Source organism: Vicugna pacos, unplaced genomic scaffold (assembly GCF_048564905.1).
Source record: "Vicugna pacos unplaced genomic scaffold, VicPac4 scaffold_341, whole genome shotgun sequence".
NCBI classification, from domain to species: domain Eukaryota; kingdom Metazoa; phylum Chordata; class Mammalia; order Artiodactyla; family Camelidae; genus Vicugna; species Vicugna pacos.
This window is the reverse complement of record NW_027329019.1, coordinates 6,290-28,754: the sequence shown is the minus strand read 5'-3', so window position 1 is coordinate 28,754 and position 22,465 is coordinate 6,290. Positions and strand designations below refer to the sequence as shown.

At 32.3% G+C, this 22,465-nt stretch overlaps 1 long non-coding RNA gene across 1 annotated transcript; it reads left to right on the top strand.

The window, feature by feature from the left end:
- Positions 1–20,691: 20,691 nt before the first annotated feature.
- Positions 20,692–22,231, top strand: LOC140695547 (uncharacterized). Its single transcript, XR_012071198.1, has 2 exons — positions 20,692–20,951; positions 21,905–22,231. It is a non-coding gene; the product is annotated as an uncharacterized lncRNA (long non-coding RNA).
- The last annotated feature ends 234 nt before the right edge of the window (positions 22,232–22,465 follow it).

The window sequence follows — 22,465 nt, the reverse complement described above, 5'->3', positions numbered from 1 at the left end:
CCCCATTCACAATAGTGGAGACAAGTTACCTTGCAAAACTGGATATGGAAAAGGCACTTGCCTGATTCCAACTACCCACCTGTCTTTACACATTTCCTCAATGTGTACGCTGTGTCTCAAGGGATATCAGATAATAGGAAGGGTTCACCATACCAGTGACAACAGTGGCATTAACTAACAGAGAAGTCTAAGAAGTGACAATGAAAGCACATCTTTTATCCAGACAGTAGCGACTGGAAAGTGCCATTTTGAAATATTATCAGAGTTAGCTCAATTAAGTAAAATGAAATATTGTACAATATTGCAATCTATCAGATAAAAAAAGCAAGGTCTCCAACTCCCAATCTGTTATTTAGTGTCATCAGAGCAATAATTTACCAAGACCATGACCAATCACAATAAAATTATAGGGCACACACACACAAAGTTACACAGGAACAGACACCAAAACAGACACAGACACACACAAACACGCACATGCTCACACACACACACAATTTCAACCCTGCAGCAAACAAATTTAAAGTCACGGTATATTGCCATATAACTAATACAGTACCCAAATAGTTGTCACACAGAAACTCAATACAAAAAACAAAACTCAGATAGCAGTTCAGTGAGCTTAGTAATAAATTAAATGCTGATAAGGAATACATTACTAAAGAGACTGGAACTATAAAATAACAGAACATTATTGGAGGACCAGATGAACTAGACCAGATGAACTAGTAAATGAGATGAAGAATGCAACAGAAAGCATTGGAAGCGGACTGCCTTTGTGGAAGAGAGTTTAGAAAACTCACCAATAAAAAACTAGGAACAATAGAAGGGGGCAAAGATACAGGATATTAAAAAGTGAGGAAATTCTACAATAGACATCAGACTTCTTCAGGAAGTGCACTTTAGAGTGAAATCCTGGAGGGAGAAGAAAGTTAGAAGGTAGCTGCTGGTTTATTTAAAGAAGTAATAGTTGATAACTTCCCGAACCTGTGTAAGGAACTGATATATGAGTCCGTGAGCCAACAAAACACCAATAACTTTAAGGCAAAGAGACCTCCTTCAAGATACGTCATATGCAAATTGGCTAATCATTGACAGAGTAAAATTTTAAAGGCAGCCAAAATATGTTATGATAATCTACAAAGGAACACCCATTAGGCTTTCAGCAGAATTCTCAGCAGAAAACATAGGCCAAGGGTAAATTTAATGGCATTTTCAAACTACTGAAATAAGAAATCTCTCACACAAGAATACTCAAACTAGCACAGTTATCACTTAGATATAAGGTGAAAATAGAGACTTTACCAGACAAACAAAACCTGAATAAGATGAAAAAAACAAAACTGAGACACCTTACACGGGGTGCAGAAAAGAGCTCTTCTAAGAAAAATAAAATGGCAAAAATATGCAAAACATTGAACAAAATGCTAAGCAGAGACCACGAGAAATTTACAACTGTTTCTTTGGGTATGTTTTTAAATTCTACTATAATATATGGATTAAAGAGAGAAAAATAGGAAATCAGGGGGAATAAATATAGTTATATCAATCTGGTAACATGTTCACAAGGATAAAAGAAATAATTTGAGACAGTAATCATAAAAGGTAAAGAGTAAAATAAATCAATAATAAAGGAAGCTTCTATCAGAGGAAAAAGGGCTAAATATTGCATGAGATGTTTATTTTTATTTGAAGTACAGTAGACGTACTATATTGATTAATTTCAGATGTACAGCATAGTGATTCCAACCACTTTCTGGATTAAATTGCATTATAAATTATTACAATACTTTTAACATTCAATTATTATAAGTTATTGTGTATAATTCCCTGATCTAAACAGATTATCCTTGTTGCTTCTCTCTTTTATGTATACAACATTATATCTCTCAATATCATACCATAAAATTGTCCTTCCCTTCCATTTTGCTTCACTCTTGCCTATCAAATCTATCTCTCTACCATGTTTCTATCAATCAATCAATCAATCAATCAGTCAATCTGTCTGTCTATCTATCTATCTATCCATCTATGTATCTATCATGTATCTATCCTTCTATTTATCTGTCATCTATCAATAGGTAGCTATAGATAGATTTACATAGATATATGTTATTCTTTAGATTCCAAATATAAACTATATTATATACTTTTGTCTTTGTCTAAGTTACTTCACTAAGCCCAATATTTACTAGGTCCTTTAATGATGCTGAAATAGCAATGTGTTATACATTTCATGGCTGAGTAATATTCCATTGTATATTTATAAAAACATCATATCTTCTTAAGTCCATAGTCTACTGTGGACTCTTGGATTTCTTCCCTGTCTTACATATTATAAAGAGTGCTGTTGTGTACGTTGGTTCTTCTCAATTTAGGGTTTTGTCCCCAGATTTTTCCTAGGAGAGATTTTGATGTATCATATGATAGTTTTTTTTAGGTTTTAAAGAATTCTGAATACAGTTTTCCATAGAAATTGTACCAATTTGCATTCATTCCAAGAGTATACAAGAGAATTCTTACATCCACATCGTCTCCAAAACTTTCTATTTGTAGACTTTTTGATAATAGCCGTTTGACCAGTGTGAAGTGATACCTCATTGTGGTTTTGATTTGCAATTACCTAATTAGTAATGTTGTGCATTTTTATCACTTGCCTGTTACTCATCTGTATGTTTTCTTTGGAAAAATATTAACTGTTAGTCTGCTCTTGTTTTTGATTGGGTTTTTGCTTTTCACATTGAGTTGTGTAACCTCAATCCATGTGACATCTATTAACCTACATCTATTAAACCATGGTCACTTGCATTGTTTGCAAATATGTTCTCCAATTACACAGGCAGCGTTTTCATTTCATTGATTGTGTCCTTAGTTGTGCAGAAGTTTTCAAGTTTGTTTCAGTCCCACTTGCTTATTTTTGCTTTTATTTCTTTTGCCTTAGGAGACTGATATAAGAAAATATTCCTATGATTTATATCCAATAGTGTATCACCTATATCCACTTCTAGTAGTTTTATAGTATCAGGTCTTACATTTAGGTCCTTAATAGACTTGGAGTTTATTTTTGTATATGTCAGGGAATGCTCTAATTTCACTGTTTTACATGTAGATATCCTGCTTTTCCAACACCACCCATTGATGAGACTGTCTTTTGTCCATTGTGTACCTTTCATTCTTTTATCATACATTCATTGCTCATAGGTGTGTGGAATTATTTCTAGGCTCTCTGTTTTTATTGATTATATCTCTGTGCCAATGCCATGCTCTTTTTATTACTGTAGGTTTGTAGTACAGTAAGGTATCTGGGAGGTTTATACATCCAGACTTCTTTTTCCACAAGATCATTTTGTCAATTTTTAATGGTTTCATGTAAAACTTAGAGTTATTTTTTTCTGCTCCTTTGGAAAATTCTACAGCTTCATAGAAGGAATTCCACTAAATCTGTAGGTTTCTTTGTGTAGTACGGACATGTTAACAATATGAACTCTTTCACTCGAAGAGCACAAGACATCTTTCCATTTCTTTGAATCATTTTTAATTTCTTTGTCAATGTTTTTCAATTTTCAGTGTGTAGATCTTTCACAAAAGTGGTTACATTTTTTCCAAGATATTCGAGGGGATGTGATTATAAATAGTATTGCTTTCAACGTCCATTTATGGAATCTCATGATTAATGTGTAGAAATGCAAGAGACTTCTTTACATTAATCTTGTACCCTGCTCCTTTGCTGAAATAATTTATTATTCGTAATAGTCCGTGTGGAGCCCTTAGGACTCTATGTAGTTTGTTATGTCATCAGTACTGGTGACAATTTTGCTTCTTTCTTTCCATTTTGCATTTCTTTTACTTATTTTTCTTTCCTTTTCTATTCTTGTATTACTATGGAGCAGAAGTGATGAGAGTAGGAATCCTTGTCTTGTTCCCGAATTTACCCAGAAGGCTTTCAGATTTTCCATCTGAGTACTATAAATTGTTTTTAATGGCCCTTATTATGCTGAAAGATCTTCCCATTATACTCACTTTCATGAGAGTTCTGGTCATGAATGTATGTTGAGTTTTGTCAAATCCTTTTTTTGTGTGTGTGTATTTACATGGTCTTGTGAATTTGTCCTTCCTTTATTAGATATGTGTCATGCTGATTGACTTGTGTATGTTGAACCATCCTTGTGTCTCTGGAAGGAATCCAACTGATCATCGTGTATAATCCTTTCTATGTATTGCTGGATTAATTTGTTGAAGTTCTGTTGAGGATTTTTGAATGTATATTCATCAACAATATTGGCTTTTCATTTTCATTTTTTTTCTTTTGGTAGAGTCTTTGGTTATGTTATCAGGGTAATGGTGGTCTTATAGAATAACTTTGGGAATTTTCCTTCCTCCTTCATTTTTTGAAGTAATTGTGGGAAAGCGGATTTAGTGAATGCATCCAGGCATTTTATTCAAGGGCGTTTTTAAAATTATACATTATATTTAACTTATAGTGATTGCTTTTTTCAAGTTCTATGTTTTCTCTTTATTCAGTGTTGGTAGGCTGCACATATCTAGAAATGTGTCCATTTCTTTAAGGTCGTCCTGTTGGTTGTCACATTACGGCTCTTAGTGCTTACATAATCTTTTTTTTGGATTTCAGTTATATCAAATGTTATTTTTACTGTTTCATTTCTTATTTTGATTGGGTTCAATCTGTGTATTTCTTGATAAGCCTGGATAAATGCTTAGCACTGTGTTAATATTTTTAATGAAAAAAAAGCTCTTGATTTTAGGACTTTTAACTTATTTTTGATTTTTATTTCAATGTTTTCTTCCTAATAATTAAAGTGTTCTCATTCTACTGCCTTTGGTATTTGTTTGTTCTTATTTCTAGTTATTTTTGGTGGGATGCTTGGTCCTTTGTGTGAGGTTTTTCTTATTCCTTGTAGAAGGCCTTAATCGTTGTAAACTTCCTTCTTAGATTTGTCTGTGTTGCATCCCATACATTTAATGAAGCTGTGTTTTCATTGAAATTTGTCTCTAGTTATGATTTTATTACCTCTTTGATTTCATCATTGACTATGTTTTATTCTATTTTTTTAAAGGTTGTGGTTTAATCTCATGTTTGTGCTTTTCCTGTTTTTCTTTCTAGAGGTGATGCTTTGTTTCATACTTATGTGTATGGAAAAATACTTGCTGTAATCTATATTTGCTTACAGTTCCTGAGGCACTTTTTATGACATAATTTGTGGTTAATTCCTTAGATAACATCCTGTGCACACTTGAGAAGCTTATGTGTTCTGATTTTCTGATGCAGTGTCCAATAACACTGTTAGGTTCAAATGATCTAATATACTAATAAGACCTCTGTTTCCTTAAAGATAATCTTTCTGGATGATCTGGCTATCAGAATAGTGAGGTGTTAAATTCACCTACAATTTTTCTTTTATAATCAATTAATTCCTTCATGTCTACTAATATTTCTTTATATATTAATTATCTATGGTGTTGGGTCCATATATAATTTAATGAGTGTAATACCCTATTTTAATATTGATCTCTTTGTCATTATATAATCTAATATATATCTTTCATTGTGGCCCTTATTTTGAAATGCATTTTGTTTGAGTTCAGCATTGCAATCTGTACTTTCTTGTCATTTCCATGAAATATCTCTTCCATCTATCTCAAGGCTGTGTTTATCTTCCACCATAAAGTGAGACTTTTTGGGGGAGAAGGCCAAGATGGTGGAGTAGAAGGATGCTCGTTACTCACCCTTTCCCACAAATGTACCAAGTCTCATATCCACAGACCCACTCAGCTAACCAGAGTACCTGCAGAACTCTGGTAGAACATTGTCCTCTTCAATAGGTAAAGATGCATAAAATCTGTTAGGAGAAAAGGTAGAAAGAAAGAACAAAAACCAAAACAGAGTGGGACAGTTCCCACAGGGAGAGAGCTGTAAAGAAGGACTGGCACTCATTCACTTGGTCTCGCCTCTCCAACTGTCTCCAAAAGACAATGGGAAGAAAATCAACCATTCCAAAAGCTGGTTTTTGAAAAAGTAAGTAAAATCACAAACCTCTGGCAAAACTCAAAAAATAGAAAACGAGAGAGAGCACAATTAGCAAAATAAGATAGGACAATGGAGAAATTACAACAAACAAATTAGAAATACAGAATAACATACGAGAAAATTATGAAAAGTTTTTGGAACCAAGCTGGATAACCTAGAGGAGATGGACAAGTTTCTGAAAACATACTGTCCACCAAGACTGAATCAAGAAGAAACTGACCCCTTGAACAAGCAGAGCACTAGAAATGAAATCAAAATAGCAATATAAAACTTTCCTACAAATAGCACTCCAGGACCGGACGGCTTCAATGAGGAATTCTATACACATACAAAGAAGAACCCATACCAGTACTTCTCAAACTCTTCCAGAAGATTGAAAAGGAAGGAATACTCCCAAAGTGATTCTATGAAACCACAATCACCCTGATACCACAACCAGGCAAAGACACTACCAAAAAAGAGGATTATAGGTCACTATCACTGATGAACACAGATGCCAAAATCCTCACCAAAAGGGTAGCAAATAGAACCCAACAACACAGATAAATGATAATACATCATGACCACGTGGGGATCATGCCAGGGACACAGGGGTGGTTCAACATATGCAAATCAATCAATGGAATACAGCACATCAACAAGAGGAAGGACCAAAATCACATGATCATCTCAATAGATGCAGGAAAAGCAATTGATAAAATTCAACACCCACGTATGATAAAAATTCTCAACAAAGTGGGCATAGAGGGAACATATCTCATCATCATGGAAGCTATAGATAACAAATCTACAGCCAGCATAGTACTCAAAGGTGAGAAAGATAAAAGCTCCCCTCTAAAATCTGGGACAAGACAAGGATGCACATTATCAACACTCCAACTCAATATAACCTTGGAAGTCTTAGCCACAGCAATCAAACAAGAGAGAGAAGTAAAAGGGATGGAAATTGGAAAGGAAAAGGTAAAAGTCTCACTATATGCAGATAATATGTTATTATATATAGAAACCTTACAAGATCCACACAAAAACTACCATAGCTGAACAAAGAATGCAGCAAGGTAGCAGGTTACATGATTAAGTTTCAAAAATCAGTGGCATTACTTTATGCTAACGATTCAGATAATACTATAGAGCTACAGTCAACATGACACCACTTTATTGGTAGGAAAACAGACATATATGCCAATGGAAGAGAATAGAGAACACAGAAATGAACCCACAAACTTATGGACAATAAATTTTCGACAAAGGAGGCAAGAAAGTACAATGAAATAGAGAGAGACTCTTCAGCAAATGTTGGGAAAGCTGGACTGCAGCATGTAAATCAATGAAGCTAGAACACTCTCAATAAAGCTAGAATACCATACAAAAAAATAAACTCGATGGATCAAAGACTTAAACATAACAAAAGATACAATAAACCTCCAAGAGGAAAATATAGGCAAAATATTTTCTGACATATGTCTCGAAAATTTTCCCATAGAAGAAATAAAAGCAAGAATAAACAAATAAGACCTAATGAAACATACGAGCTTCTGTACAGTAAAGAAACCGGAAGTTAAACAAAAATACAACCTACGGATTAGGAAAAAAATTGCATATGAAACAGACAAAGCCTTGATCTTCAGAGCATATAAGCAGGACACCCAACTGAATAAGAAAAAATAAACAACCCAATTTAAAAATGGGCAGAAAACCTAAACAAGTGATTACACAAAGAAGACATACAAATGATCAAAAGGCGCATCAGAAAATGCTCAATATCACTGATTATCAGAGAACTGCAAATCAAAACTACAGTGATGTATCACCTCACACGAGTAAGAATGGACATCATTCAAAAATCCACAAATGACAAATGCTGGAAAGGCTTTGGAGAAAAGGGTACCATCCTTCACTGCTGGTGGCAATGAAGTTTGGTGCAGAAACTGTGGAAAGCAGGATGGAGATTCCTCAAAACCTAGGAATAGACTTACCATATGACCCAGCAATCACGCTCCTGGGCATAAATCGAGAAGGAACCCTACTTCAGGATGACACCTGCACCCCATTGTTCATAGCCAGCAATATTTACAATAGCCAAGAAATGTAAACAGCCTAAATGTCCATTGACAGTTGACTGGATAAAAAGTGGTGTTATATTTATACAATGGAATACTAGTCAGGCATATAAGCCGACAACATAACGTCATTTTCAGCAACATGGATGCTTCTGGAGAAATTCAGTCTAAGTGAAGTAAGCCAGAAAGAGAAAGAAAAATACCATATGAGATGGCTCATCAGTGGAATCTAAAAACAAAACAAAACAAAACAAAAAAAGCACAAATACAAAACAGAAATTCACTCACAGACATAGAACACAAAGTTTTGGTTTCCATGTGGCTGGGGGTGGGAAGAGATAGACTGAGAAGTAAAAATTGTAGAATAAGGTAAACAGGATTGTAGTGTATAGCACAGGGAAATATGTAAAAGATCTTATGGCAGCTGACAGAGGAAAAAATGGGACAAAAACTGCATACATTTTCATAGTAACTGAAAAATTGTGCCCCAGGCTGGAATTTGAGACAAATTTGTAAAATGACTTTAAATCAATAAAAAAGTTAAAAAAAGAGAAAAATATTACCCTAAATATTACAGGTGTAAATATAAATTATACAGAAAAGAAAACTATGCAAAAGTGTAGTAAAACTAAAGATTCAGTTTTATGTTTTTTGTAAGATATACAAATCAAAAAACCTGCAGCCAGGTGCATCATGAATAAAAGAGAGATGCTCCAAAGAAATAAAGTAAGAAATAAAATAAGAGAAATAAAAATTGTTACCTGAGATATACAAAAAAGGGATCATTTTGTCAACACTTACATGACAATAAACTTGTCAACTTAGAAGAAATAGACAAATGTCTAGAAAGAGACAGAGATAGGGAGAAACAAATAATTTGAACAATCTGTTTACTAGAAGAAACATAGAATATGCATTTAAAAAAATCGTTAAATAGAAGTTCAGATTTAAACAGCTCCCGTGGAGAACTGTACAAAAATAGAAAGCAGAACTTATACTCTTCAAACTATTCAAACATAGTGAAGATGTGGGAAACAACCAAATTTATTCTATGAAACTATAATCACCCTGATAGCAAAGCCAACAAACAAAGTATGGGCAAAGAGAACTTCAAGGCATTATATTTGATAGATTTACAAAAGAAAATTCTACAAAATATTTTTAGCAAACTAGATCCAGCAATAACTGAAATGAATCATACACCATGATCAACTTGGAATGACTGTATGGTCATAAGATAGGATCAACATTCACAAATCAATCAGTTTGATACGCTGAATTATCAAAAGATAAAGAGAAAATTACATGGTCATCCAAATAAATCCATAAAAAGCATTTCATAAAATTCAACGTTTATTCATTAAAACAGCAACAACAACTACAGCAAAAATGACAGAAACCTCTTACCAAAGTAGGATTCAGGAAATATATCTCAACATAAATAAAGTCTTTAATTACAGGCCCACAGACAACATAATATGCAAAAGTGAAAAGCTGAAAGCCAAATTAAGGAAAAAGACTAGGATGCCCACTCTCACCATTTGTATTAAATAAATTATGGGAAGTCCTAGCAACAGCAATTGGACAAGAAAATATCTATTCAAGTTGGATTGAATGAAGTAAATCTGTTATTATTTTTGATGACTTGATAATCTATATAGACAACTCTAAAGATTATCCACACCAAAACAACTAAAACTAATAAAGACATTTAGCAAAGTAGCATGATTCATGATTAATATACAAAAACTGTCACATTTCTTTACACTAACAATTAAATATTCCAAAATTTTAAAAAATCCATATGAAATCAGATCAAAAAATGAAAAACCTATGAAAAAACCAAGGTAATAAAATCAATAGGACACTGATAAATAAATTTGGAGATGATGCAAAAAAGGGAAAGAAATCTCAAGGTCTTAGTTTACAAGAATTAATATTGTTAAAATATACATACTACAAAAGATGTCTACAGATATAAAGTGATTCAGATCGAACTACATGTTATTTTCCACAGAACTAAAAACAGTCCTATGATTTGTATGGAACAGCAAAAGAACAAGAACTGCAAAAGTAACAATCAGGAAAAATAACAAAGTTGGATTCATAATCCATAACCCTCCCAGATCTCAGACTATATTACAAAAATACAGTAATCAAAACAGCACAATGCTGGAAAACAAACAAACATCTATATCACTGGAACAGAACACAGAAGCAGAAATAAAATATCACACCTATGGTCATCTAAACTATGACAAAGGAAACAAAATTATACACTACCTAAAAGACAGCCTACAGCAAGTGTTGTTGAGAAAGCTAGACAGCTACATTAAATCAATGAAATTAGAACGCTCCCTCAAACTGTACAAAAATAAACTCAAAATAATTTTAATATCTGAATCTAATACATGACACAATAAAACTCCTGGAAACTAACATAGAGAAAACAAGACATAAATTGTAGCAAAATTTTCTTATATCACACTCCCAAGCTAAAAACAATAAAACCAAATAAACAAAAAGGTCCTAATTAAACTTAAAATCTTCTACACAGCAACATAAACAAAATGAAAAGATGAAATTCCAAATGGGAGAAAACATTTGGAAAAAATGCAATCAACAAGAGTCTAATTTCTAAAATACACACATCGTTCATACAACTCTATTTCAAAAATTTACAAACAACTCAGCCAAAAAATGAGCAGAAGACATTTCTCTAAAGAAGACACACATATGACAAACAGGAACATAACGACATGCTCACATTGCTAATCATTATACAAAGGCAAGACAAAAATAAAATAATGTTTTACCTCGCAATATTGAGAAGGGATGTCATCCAAATGTCTACAAATAATAAAGACTGGGGTGGTTGTGGAGAAATAGAGACTTACCAACGCTGTTGGTGGGAATGAAAATTGGTGCAACCACTTTGGAAACTGTATCGAAGTTCCTTTAAAAAATAAAAATAGATACATCATATTACCCAGCAATCCCACTCTTGGGGATATAAAACATAAACCCTGAAAACAAAGAATCCTAGGGTAAAACATAAGAAGTACACTCTGACATTGGACTTAAATTGATTCTACATATGTCTCCTCTGGCAAGGGAAGCAGAAACAAAACTAACAAAATATGATTATATCACTCTGAACAGATTTACACTGCAGAAAAAATGATCAATAAAATGAAAAGCCAATCAACACAATGCGAGAATATACTTTCAATTGATATTTTCCAATCAAGTGTTAATATCCAAAATATATGTCAAACTCTTTCCCCACAACAACAACAACAAAAGACCAAACAGTCCAATAAAAAAAAGTCCATAGGAACTGAATAGATAGATCTAAATCAATTCTCTGTAGAAAACATACAGTTGGCTTAAGGACAAATGAAAATATGTTCAGAGTTAAAATTATTACAAAAGTCATATACCAAAAATGAGACAAGAACTCACACTTGTCAGAAGGCTCTCATCAAAAAGAAAATAAATAGATGTTTGTGAGATAGTGGAGAAAAGGGAACATCGTGGACACTATTGATAGGAATGCAAAGTATTGACTACACTGCATATATACTTCAAATTTTCTTCATCCATTTTTCTGTCAAGGAATGTTGGGTATGTAGGTCCCTGTCTGAAGGCTCTAGAGAATAAGCCCATGGGCTGAACTGATAAACAAGCTGTGAGGAATGTCACATATCCAGGCTGGATTAGAAATGGCCTAATCAGTGTATCCAGTATGGATGGCTGGATAGCCTATGCTGGGTAAGTTCCTCAGAGGAGGACAACGTAAGACAGGCACAGCTGTCTGGATAAGTGATGGCCTATTTAATGAAGTTCCATGATGAACTTTAAAACAATCCTTGATAATTTAACATTCTGTGCTTACTGCAAGAGCATGGGGACATAAATTGCTTAAGATTATTAACATTGTTATAACTTAGATGATATGTGAGGCATTGTGCATGTCCTATATAAACCCTTCTTCTAAGAATCAATAAACAGAGAACTGCTCCGCTTCTCTCCACACAGTGTTTGTGTGTATATGATATCGTGCCACTGATAGGGTAAATTTAATTTGATGGGAGTATCTTAAAAGGATGTTGCATTATATAGAATGCTGTTTCTGCACCTATTGAGATGATTATGTGAGTTTTATTTCTCATTCTATTGGTGTGGCATGTCACCTTTATTGATTTGAATATTTTGAAGTATTGTTAAACCAAGGGATAAATCCCTTTACTTATGTATGTGTATGATACATTAAATGTGTTGTTGAATTCATTTTGCATGTGTTTTGTTGAGAGTTTTGGCACATATATTCATCAGGGATAATATTCTATATTTTGCATATAATGTTCTTTCTAGCATTTTTATGCAAATAAAGCTGGCATCATAAAATAAGTTTAGAATCTTTCACCTCCTTCAAATTCTTGGAAGATATGGGGAAGAATGGGTGAAAAATTGTCTTCAGATGTGTGACAGAATTCACCAGTAAAGCCGTCTTGTAAATTTTTTCTGGTTTCGGACGTTTGGATTCTTGATTTACTCACATACACTTTTGCTCTATTTAAATTTCTAATTTCTTCTTCATTCAGTATTAGAAGACATATGTTTCTGAGAAATTGTCTTTTGTTCTAGGTCATTCAAATCGTTGGCTAGTGGTAATTTCTTATGATGCTTTGCATCTCTACAACATCAGTTGTAAAATCTTCTCTTTTATTTCTTATTTAATTTGAGTCTTTATTTTCTTAGCCAATCTAAACGTTTGTTCAGTTTATGTTTAAAAGAAACAGACTTTGGTATATTTTTTTTATTTTTTCAATTGTTTCTCTTGTTATTTGCCTTATTCTCATTCATTGAATTTTCTTCTATATTCTTTCTGTTTTCTCTTGGATTCGTGAGGTGTAAAGATAGTGTTAATATTTGTATTTCATTTATAATTAAATATATTTATTTCTTTATTATTTATTGATTTATTTATTACTTTTATTTATTTATTTATTTATTTACATATTTATTCATTTATTTATCATTGAAGTACTGCAATTTACAATGTGTGAATTTGTGGGTTTATCACAGTGTTCCCATACATGCATATATTTGTGTGCCTAGTAAATATTACTTCAAGATATTTAACTTACTGCCCTGTGTCATAAAAAATAATTTTGAAAAAAATGTATCTTTATATGTAATGGATAACATTTATAAATCTACAGCTCCCAGATTTATCCTCTTGCAGCCCCTTTCCACAGTAATTATAAATTTGTTTAGTAGATCTGCGACAGTGTTTCAGTTTTGTAGATGAAGCCATACTGTTCTCAACCAAAATTTTTTTTAAGGTTCCACATATGGCATGTCATGTATTATTTTTCTTTCTCTTTCTGGCTTACTTCAATTAGAATGACACTTTTTGTGGACATCCATTTTTCTGTAAATGTGATTGTTTGATCATTTTTTATTGCAGAATATTATTCCATTGTGTAAATACGGCATAACTTCTGAATACTGTCATCTGTTGTTGGACAGTTAGGTTGCTTCCATGTCGTGGCTGTTGTATATAGCCCTGCTAAGAACATTTTGGTGCAGATGTCTTTCTGAATTAGAGTTCTCTTTGATATATACCCAGAAGTGTGATTGTTGGATTGTATGTTGTCTATTTATATTTAGAGGAATCCCCATCCTGGTTTCCACAATGACTGCACCAAACTACATTCCTTCCAACAGTGTAGGAGGGTTATCTTTCACCACAGCTTCCCCAGCATTTATTGTTTGTGGAGTTTTGAATGATGGCCATTGTGACTATTGTGAGCTGATACTTCATTATTCTTTTGAATTGCCCTTCTCTGATAATGATGGTGAGCAATTTTTTTTCATATATCTATGTGTCATTTGTATGTCTTTATTTGAGAATTGCTTCTTTAGTGCTTCTGCCCATTTTCAGATTGGGTTTCTTGTGGGCTTTTTTATTATTATTAGGTGGTATGAAGTCTTTATAGTTTGGAAATTTAGCCATTGTCAGTTGCATCATTTCTAAATATTTTCTTTAATCCTGTAGTTTGTCATTTTGCTTTGTTTATGGTTAAATTTGCTGTGCAAAACTTATAAGTTTAATTAGGTCCCATTTATTAATTTTGCTCTTACATCCATTACCTGGGTAGGCTGTTCTAGGACATCATTGCTGAGAATTATCTCAGAGTATTTTGCGTATATTTTCTTCTACTCTGTCTTGCCTTACATTTAAGCCTTCAAGCCATTTTGATTTTATTCTTGTGTATGGAGTGAAGGAGTGTTCTATCTCCATTGCTCTGCATGCTGCTATCCACTTTTCCCAACACCAGTTGGTGAAGAGATGGCCTTTTCTCTCTCATATTCTTGGCTACTCTGTCAAATATTAATTGAACATAGGCCTGTAGATTTATTCCTAAGCCCTCTATTCTGTTCCATTGGTCCATATGCCTGTTTCTGTACCAATATCATGTCATTTTGATTATTGTAGCTCTGCAATAGTGTATGGAGACATGGTTGTTTATTCCTCCAGCCTGTTTCTTTTTCTTGAATATTGCTTTGGAAATTATGGATCTTTTATGACTCTGTGTAATCTTAGGATCATTTGTTTCAGTCACAAAAAGAAATGTTTTGCAAAATTTGATAGGTAATCACATTAAGTTTGTGGATTGCCTTGGGCAGTATTGCCATTTTAACAATATTGTTTCTTCTATTTCAAGTCCATTGGGTATCTTTTCAATTCTTATAATCTTTTTTGATTTCCTCAATCAATGTTTTCTAGTTCTCTATGTATAAGCCATTCACCTCCTTGGTGAGATTTATTCTTAAGCATTTTATAGATTTGGGTGCAATTATAAAAGTGGTTGTTTCTATACTTTGTTTTCCTGTTGATTAAATGTTAGTGTAAAGAATGAAATTGGTTTTTTACATTAATCTGGGTAGCTTGACCAGTTCCTTTTTTAGCCTAAGTATTTTTTGTGAAGCTTTTACAGTTTTCTATATATAGTGTCATGTCTGCATATCGTGGGAATTTTACCTCTTCTTTTCCAGTCTGAATAATTTTATTTCTTTTTCTTGCCTGATCATTGTGGCTAGGACTTCCAAGACTATATTGAATTGAAATTGTGAGAATTGGCAACCTTGTCTTGTCTCAGCTTTTTGTGGGAAGGGTTTCAGTTTTTCACCATTGAGTAATTTGCTGGTATATGTTTGTCATAAATAGCTTTCATTATGTTGAGATATGGTCCCTCTATGCACACTGTGATAAGAACTTTTATTGCAAATAGGTGCTAAATTTTATCAAATGCTTTTTCTTTATCTACTGAGATGATCATGTGGTTTTTTGTTCTCTCTGTTGTTGATATGGTGTATCACAATGGATTGATTGATTTGCATATGTTCAACCATCTTTGCGTTCCTGGGTTGAACCTAAATTGACCATGGTGTATAATCTTTTTTTTCATGCTGTTGGATTCTGTTTGTTAATACTTCCTTAAAGACTTTTACATCTATGTTTATCAATGATATTGGCCTATAGTTTTCTTTTGGAATAGTGTCTTTGTCTGGTTTTGGTATCAGGTTGATGTTGGCTTTATGATGTGAGTTTGGGAGTACTCCCTCCATATCAATCTTTTGGAAAAGCTTGAGGAAGAGTGGTATGGATTTTTCTTCCTATGTTTGGTCAAATTCCCCAGTGAAGCTATTTGGGTCTGAATTTTTGTTTGCAGAGATTTTTTATTTTATTGATAATTCTATTCCATTTCTGGTGATCTGTCTGTTCAAATGGTCAATTTCTTCTTAATGCAAATATGGTTGGCTGAATGTTTCCAGAAACTTCTGCATTTCTTCCTGGTTATCCAGTATGTTTCCATAGAGTTACTCATGGTATTCCCTTATGATATTTTGAAAATTTGTTGTACTCTTTGTTGTTTCTCCATTGTCATTTCTTATGTTATTTGTGTTCTCTCTATTCTTGTTGATGTGTCTGTCCAGAGTTTTGTCAATTTTGTTTACTATTTTAGAAAAGAGTTTGATTTTTCTATTTATTAATCTCTACTTCAATTCTTCCTTCCTTTATCTTTATTATTTCCCTCTTTCTGCTGACTTTTGGTTTTGTTTGCTCTTCTTTTCATGATTAATTTAAATAGAACTTTAGATTATTTATTTGAAAATGCTCTTCTTCTTTGAGGAGGGCCTTGTCACTATGATCTTCCCTCTTAAGCCTGCTTTAATTTTATTCCATAAACTTTGCATAGTGTTTTGTCATATTTCTCAAGATATTTTTTAATTTCTTATTTTACTTCATCAACTCCCCTCTTGTTTTAGTACCACGTTGATTAATCTTCTTGCTGTCATTTTTTCTCCCTATTTTTCTGTGATTGATTACTACTTTCATGGTGTACTCAGAAATGATGCTTGAAATAATTATTATCTTCTTAAATTTTTTGAGGATTCTTCTGTGCCTGAGTACATAATCTTTCCTAGAAAATGTTTCATGTGCACTGGGAAAGAATGAATATTCTGCTTTGGGGAGAAGTACTGTTTTGAAAATATCAGCCAACTCCAATTGTTTTATCTTAACTTTTAGTATCTTTGTTCCCTTATTAATTTCCTGTCTGAAAGACCAGTCTAGTGATGGTAATGGGGAGTTATAATCTCCTACTGTGATTGTGTTCCCATCCATTTCTCCCTTTTTGTCTATTAGTATTTGCTTTATGTATTTAGATGCTCCTATATTGAGGGCATATATCTTAATGAGCATAATACCCTCAGTCTTTATTGCTCCTTTAATCATTATATCATGTCCTTATCTTTCTCTATGGCCTTTGTTGTAAAGTCTATTTTGTGTGAAGTCGGTACTGCTAGTCCTGCTTTCTTTTCATGTCCATTTGCATGGAATATATTTTTCAATCCTCTGATTTCATTTATGTGTGTTCCTCTTACTAAAGTGGGTCTCTTGTATCTTCATTATGTAGGGTCTTGTTATGTTATCACATCTGACAATATTTATCTTTTAATCAGGCACTTTGTCTATTAAGAATTGTGATAATTATTGATAGACGTGTTTATATCCATTTTGAACTTCATTTCCCTTTTGATTTTGTATTTCCTTTTTGTTCATTTCTTTTTCTTTTGTGATTTGGTAATTTTTTTATTATCCTGGTTTCTTTTTGGATTTGTGACTTCATTGTAAGCTTTTGACTTATGGTTGACCTGTTTTGTATGTATATTGACCCATTACTATATATATTTATTTTAACTGATAGGAATACAAATTCTAACCCATCCTAAAGAGAAGAGAAACAAGAATAAAATACTTTGTATTATACTGTTTCACACTCTGACACTTAAAAATTTTGATGTCCTGTTTTACAACATCATGTTTATGCTATTGTAAGTCATTGTAGTTATTGCCTTTCTAATTATGCCTTTCTCTTTTCTATAACATCATGCTTCTTTTTGTTTTAGAGTAGATCTTTCATTATTTCTTTTTCTGTTGCTAAATTATTCTATATTTGTTTTTTCGGAAGTTATTTATCTCTCCTTCTATTCTAAAGGATATCCTTGCTTGATAAATTATCTTAGATTACAGCTTTCTTTCATTCAGGACTTTGAATATGTCTTGCCACTGCCTTCTGCCGGTTGTAATTGTGTAGGAACATGTTTAAAAATATAATGTATGTAATTTTATGTATATGTAAAGAATACATAGAAATGAAGTTAACAATTGAGATGAAAACCTATACATTAAAATATAGAAAACATTGATGAAGGAAATTAAACCTGATCCAAAGAAATGAAAATATCTCTTATGTTAATTATGTGAAACTATTTGGTTGAAAAAACCATACTACCCAAAGCAATCTACATTTAGTATGATTCATGTCAAAATAACCATGAGATTTTTCCATTAAATAGAACATACAATTTCAAAATTTGTATGTATCCACAAAAACCATGAGTTGCCAAAATAATCTTGAAAATATGTATTAAATCTAATAGTGTAAAGTTCTCTGATGTTAAACAGTCCTACAAAGCTTTAGTAATTTAAATAACATGATACTGACTCAAAAACAGACACCAAACAATAGAAGAGAATAGAGCAACCAGATATAATCCCTCACATTTATGATCAATTAACCCATGAAAAAGGAAGCAAGAGTATAAAATGAAGAAAAGACATTCTCCTAAATATGTAGTGCTGGAGAGATTGAACATGAGAAATATAAATTAGAGTATTTCCTCACATTGTATACAATCCATGCGCACAGAATATCTTTTATTTTTTTTGTTTACTTTTATTTCTTACACCTGTAATTTATTGATCTATGTTTTGATCTTTTATTTCACTTATCAAATTTATTCCTATTTTATTCTTTTTGGTATAAAGTTGCACACAATTGTTTTGCCAATTTCTCTTTCTGATAATGAGTTCTTACTATATAAAAATGCAACGGATATTAGTATATTGATTTTGTATTCTGCAAGTTTACTAAGTATGTTCATTATTTCTAACAGTCACTGGAGGAGTCTATGGAGTTTTCCATCTATGTATAATTATGTCATCTGTAAAAATTTTACTGCTTCTTTACAAGTTGTATGCATTTTATATTTTTTCTTGACTAGTTGTTCTGGCTCGGACTTCTAGAAGTGTAATTTAGGACTTGTGACAATGAGCTACTTTTTTTATTACAGGACCTGAGATAAATCTTTCTGTATGTTAACATTGAACTTGATTTTATTCATGGGTATTACATTTATGCCTTTTTTATGTTTAGTTACATTCTATCTAAAGTAAATTTGTTAAGAATAATTTTATAGAAAACTTAAGATTAGACCTGTAAATAAATTTCCTACAGTTTTTGAGACTGTTATTTCTGAATTCTCTGTTTTTAAAGGGATGGTATCACATATATTACTTTGCATATGTTAAATAATATTTATGAATCAGGACTAAATCCCTATTAACTATAGTTTATAATACTTGTAATATGCAATGAATTCAGGTTGCTAATGTTTATTTTGAATAGAATATACACATACTGAATAAGAAATTTACATTGTAGCTTGAGTGTAGATTTATTTATTCAAATTTTTGTCTCTCATTTTGAATTTGGTTTATGTTTAGTGGATTTTATTTCTTATTTAAGAATATAAATTTTGGTTGAACTTGATTTACTACAGTTTACTGATAAAGAACATAGCTGTTATTTACAATTAGTGAACAAAACACTTGCCTTAAAGTGCCGTATTTTACTAACAATGACAACTGTTTCAGGACTGAGAAACTTATTGCTTCCTAAAATGCATTACCTGGTCTTTTCCACCCCAACCCATATGTTCTCTAATTTCTTTGTATTTTGATTGTTTGCCCCTAAATGGAGGTAATGCTTATTGAACCCAGGATCTTGTGCCTAAGTGTATTTATCAACATCATTTTAGAACACTTAACAGAAGCCACAAGAGTATGTATTAGAAAGATGACAAGAAAATTTATTCCTTCTAGGGACTGAAAACCTCTGAGTGAAAGAATGGCAAAAATGAACATTTATAAGAATACTGTAAGATTTTCTCTTGTGTAATTTTAAAGTAGTATATAAAACTACATTTATTTTACTTATAGCACTTAATTACAAATTAAAACAAAAATTTCCCCCTTTAGAATTTCTTAAATTTGATTGATTATTTTAATCTAATTTTATTTCATAAATATTTACCATTTATATATAAACATAACAAATAAACTAATATTTATTTTGCTCATGTGTTGAATATAGAGCTACTTATTGTAAAGTACACAGAAAAAAAACTACTTCCACTTCCAAATCAAATTATGTTTCATTTTATTTACAAATGATAATGAAATAGTTATAAATTTTCATAAATATTTTACACAAATTTCACTTTAAAATCCAAAACTTTAAAATTATTTTATATATTTTGTTATTATTTATTCTCTGTTCACAAATCTGGTATAAATTTGTGTACAAAAGGTTGGAGATTGGTTTTATTTCTTAGACACCAAAATTAAATTATTTAAATAGATTTTTTTGGGATAATATTTGCAGATCACCATATAAAATTAAGCATCATATATGCTTCATTTTTACTGGATGAATGAGAAGTAAACACTGGCTGAATGTTTCACTTGAATTGCTAGGAGACCAGTCGATTGTGATGTCACAGCTTCTCAAGTTGAGAACCATTTTGATGGCCTTGCAGTTTATCTGTGCTGACCCGCCAAAGCAGCATTTGAAGCTGCAGTGCTCAAAATTATGCAGATTAGAAATGTAGTTGTAGAAAATGTTATTTGAGATGGCACATGTTTCTACAGAAATTCAAGTTTTGTCTCCTAAATATGGACCAACTGCTTCAGGAATGTACAGTAGATCTCTATTGTGTGATCAAACATTCTCTGGGGACTTGGACTTGAGGTCTACGAGTGAGGAAAATGTTTTTCAGACTTTGTCTGAAGAATCCCTGATAAAAAGGCCATGTTACAAACATTGTGTCTCTGAACCAGATGAAGATAATGATTTTCGTTCTCTGACATATCCAAGAATACTCCGGAAAATGGCTGGGAATGACCAATTTAAATCCATCTGTTGGGATGATAATGGAACTTCCATAGTGATGGATGAAGATGCCTTTATGAAGGAAGTTTTGGAAAGAAAGTCTCCTTTCAGAATATTTGAACCTGGAAGTAAGAAAGTTTAGTTAGAGAGCTTAACCTTTATGGATTCAGTAAAGAGCAGCAGAATTTTCGAAGATCTGCTTTTCTAGCTGACTTTCAGGCAGAAGAAAAAGTAGTCTCTGTTTTAAGCAAGGTATTATGAAATTTTAGTTACCACTTGGTAACTTATATATAAAATTTTATTTTGTACATCAATCTATGGTAATATATATGTAGAACAAGATTTTGAAAAATGTACAAAACTATTAAAACTAAAATACTTTATTTTTCAAAAAAATGAGGACAGTGTCTTATGTAGTCAAGATTATGAGAAATTTGCTTACAACTATGAATCTTACCACAAATTTAAATAAACGTATTAAAACTGCTTTTAAAAAGTGGCATTCACCGTTACTGCAAATGCTAACTTCATAAATTTGATGACTATACTATTTAAAAGGTATTTTCCAAATAAGGAACTTCAAAATATCGTCAGCAATGTTCATATTTTGATGATAATATCTTTGCATAGTAAACGTGAATTCTGAGGTTTTATAGGTTAGGCTTATTGTAGTCTTGTATTTCAGTTTAAAATATTACTAAAATCTTTCTCCTTTGGTTGTAGCATCAGTTCTATCATAATCCAAATTTTAAACTAGGCTGTCCCCTGATTTCAGTGAGTATAAAAGGAATAGTTGGGATTAAAAATGCCTCTCTGGTGGCTTCATTGGCTGAAGATTTCAAAAAGAAGCACTTAAAGCAGGGGGTAATGTGGACACTCATAATTCAGATTTTGTGGCTGACAATAGAGGAGAAAGTGTATTTTTACCTTCTGCAAATTTAAACATGATTCTAATAAGAAAGCCCTCTACTAGCCACATAAATGGTGATACGAATACCCTGATCAGAGGTGATTTTTCTCCTCTTTGATCAATGTCATTTAGACATCCAGACCAAATTGCAATGGATCAACGTGCTATTTTAAATCAGTTGACCACTATCCACGGGCACTCTCAAAGCAGCTACAATGAAGCCAATGGCCGTGTTGTGAACTTCATTACAACTACAACTTCTAATTCTCAGTACAGCACCTTATCTCCCATACAGTGCAATTATTTTGGACTGATGGAGGAACCTCCTACTTTTCCAAATGGATATCACAACATATCTCGCAATGAAGGTCGTTTTTCTAAACTTCAACCAGGTATCAACCCACGGTTTCCAGTGCCAGAGATAGCCAATACATCAGCTACTTCTTTTTCAAGGCCAAATCATCAGCCATCTTCAGCTTATGAACGTCATCCTTATTACAACTGATCTACCAGAGGACTACCAGATTATGCAGGATAACAAAGATTAAAATTGATGTTGGCAAATGTCGACAAATATCTGCAATATTCTTATTTGAACAATAAACATAGATGTGTACCTGTATTTTCCTTATATTTTTTAAGTAGACTTAAGTGTTAAATGGGAGATTAAGTTACCATTTAAAGAAAAAAAGAGATATTTGGTTCATATGATCATTTGATGGAAAAATATGGGAGTAAATTTAAATAATTTCTTGTAAGGAAGAAGAGAAAATGGAAGATTTTGGGAAAAGACTAAAACATGGAGAGAGGGAAAAGTACTAATTGGTTTCTGGTTCATATTGGAAAGTATCAAAAG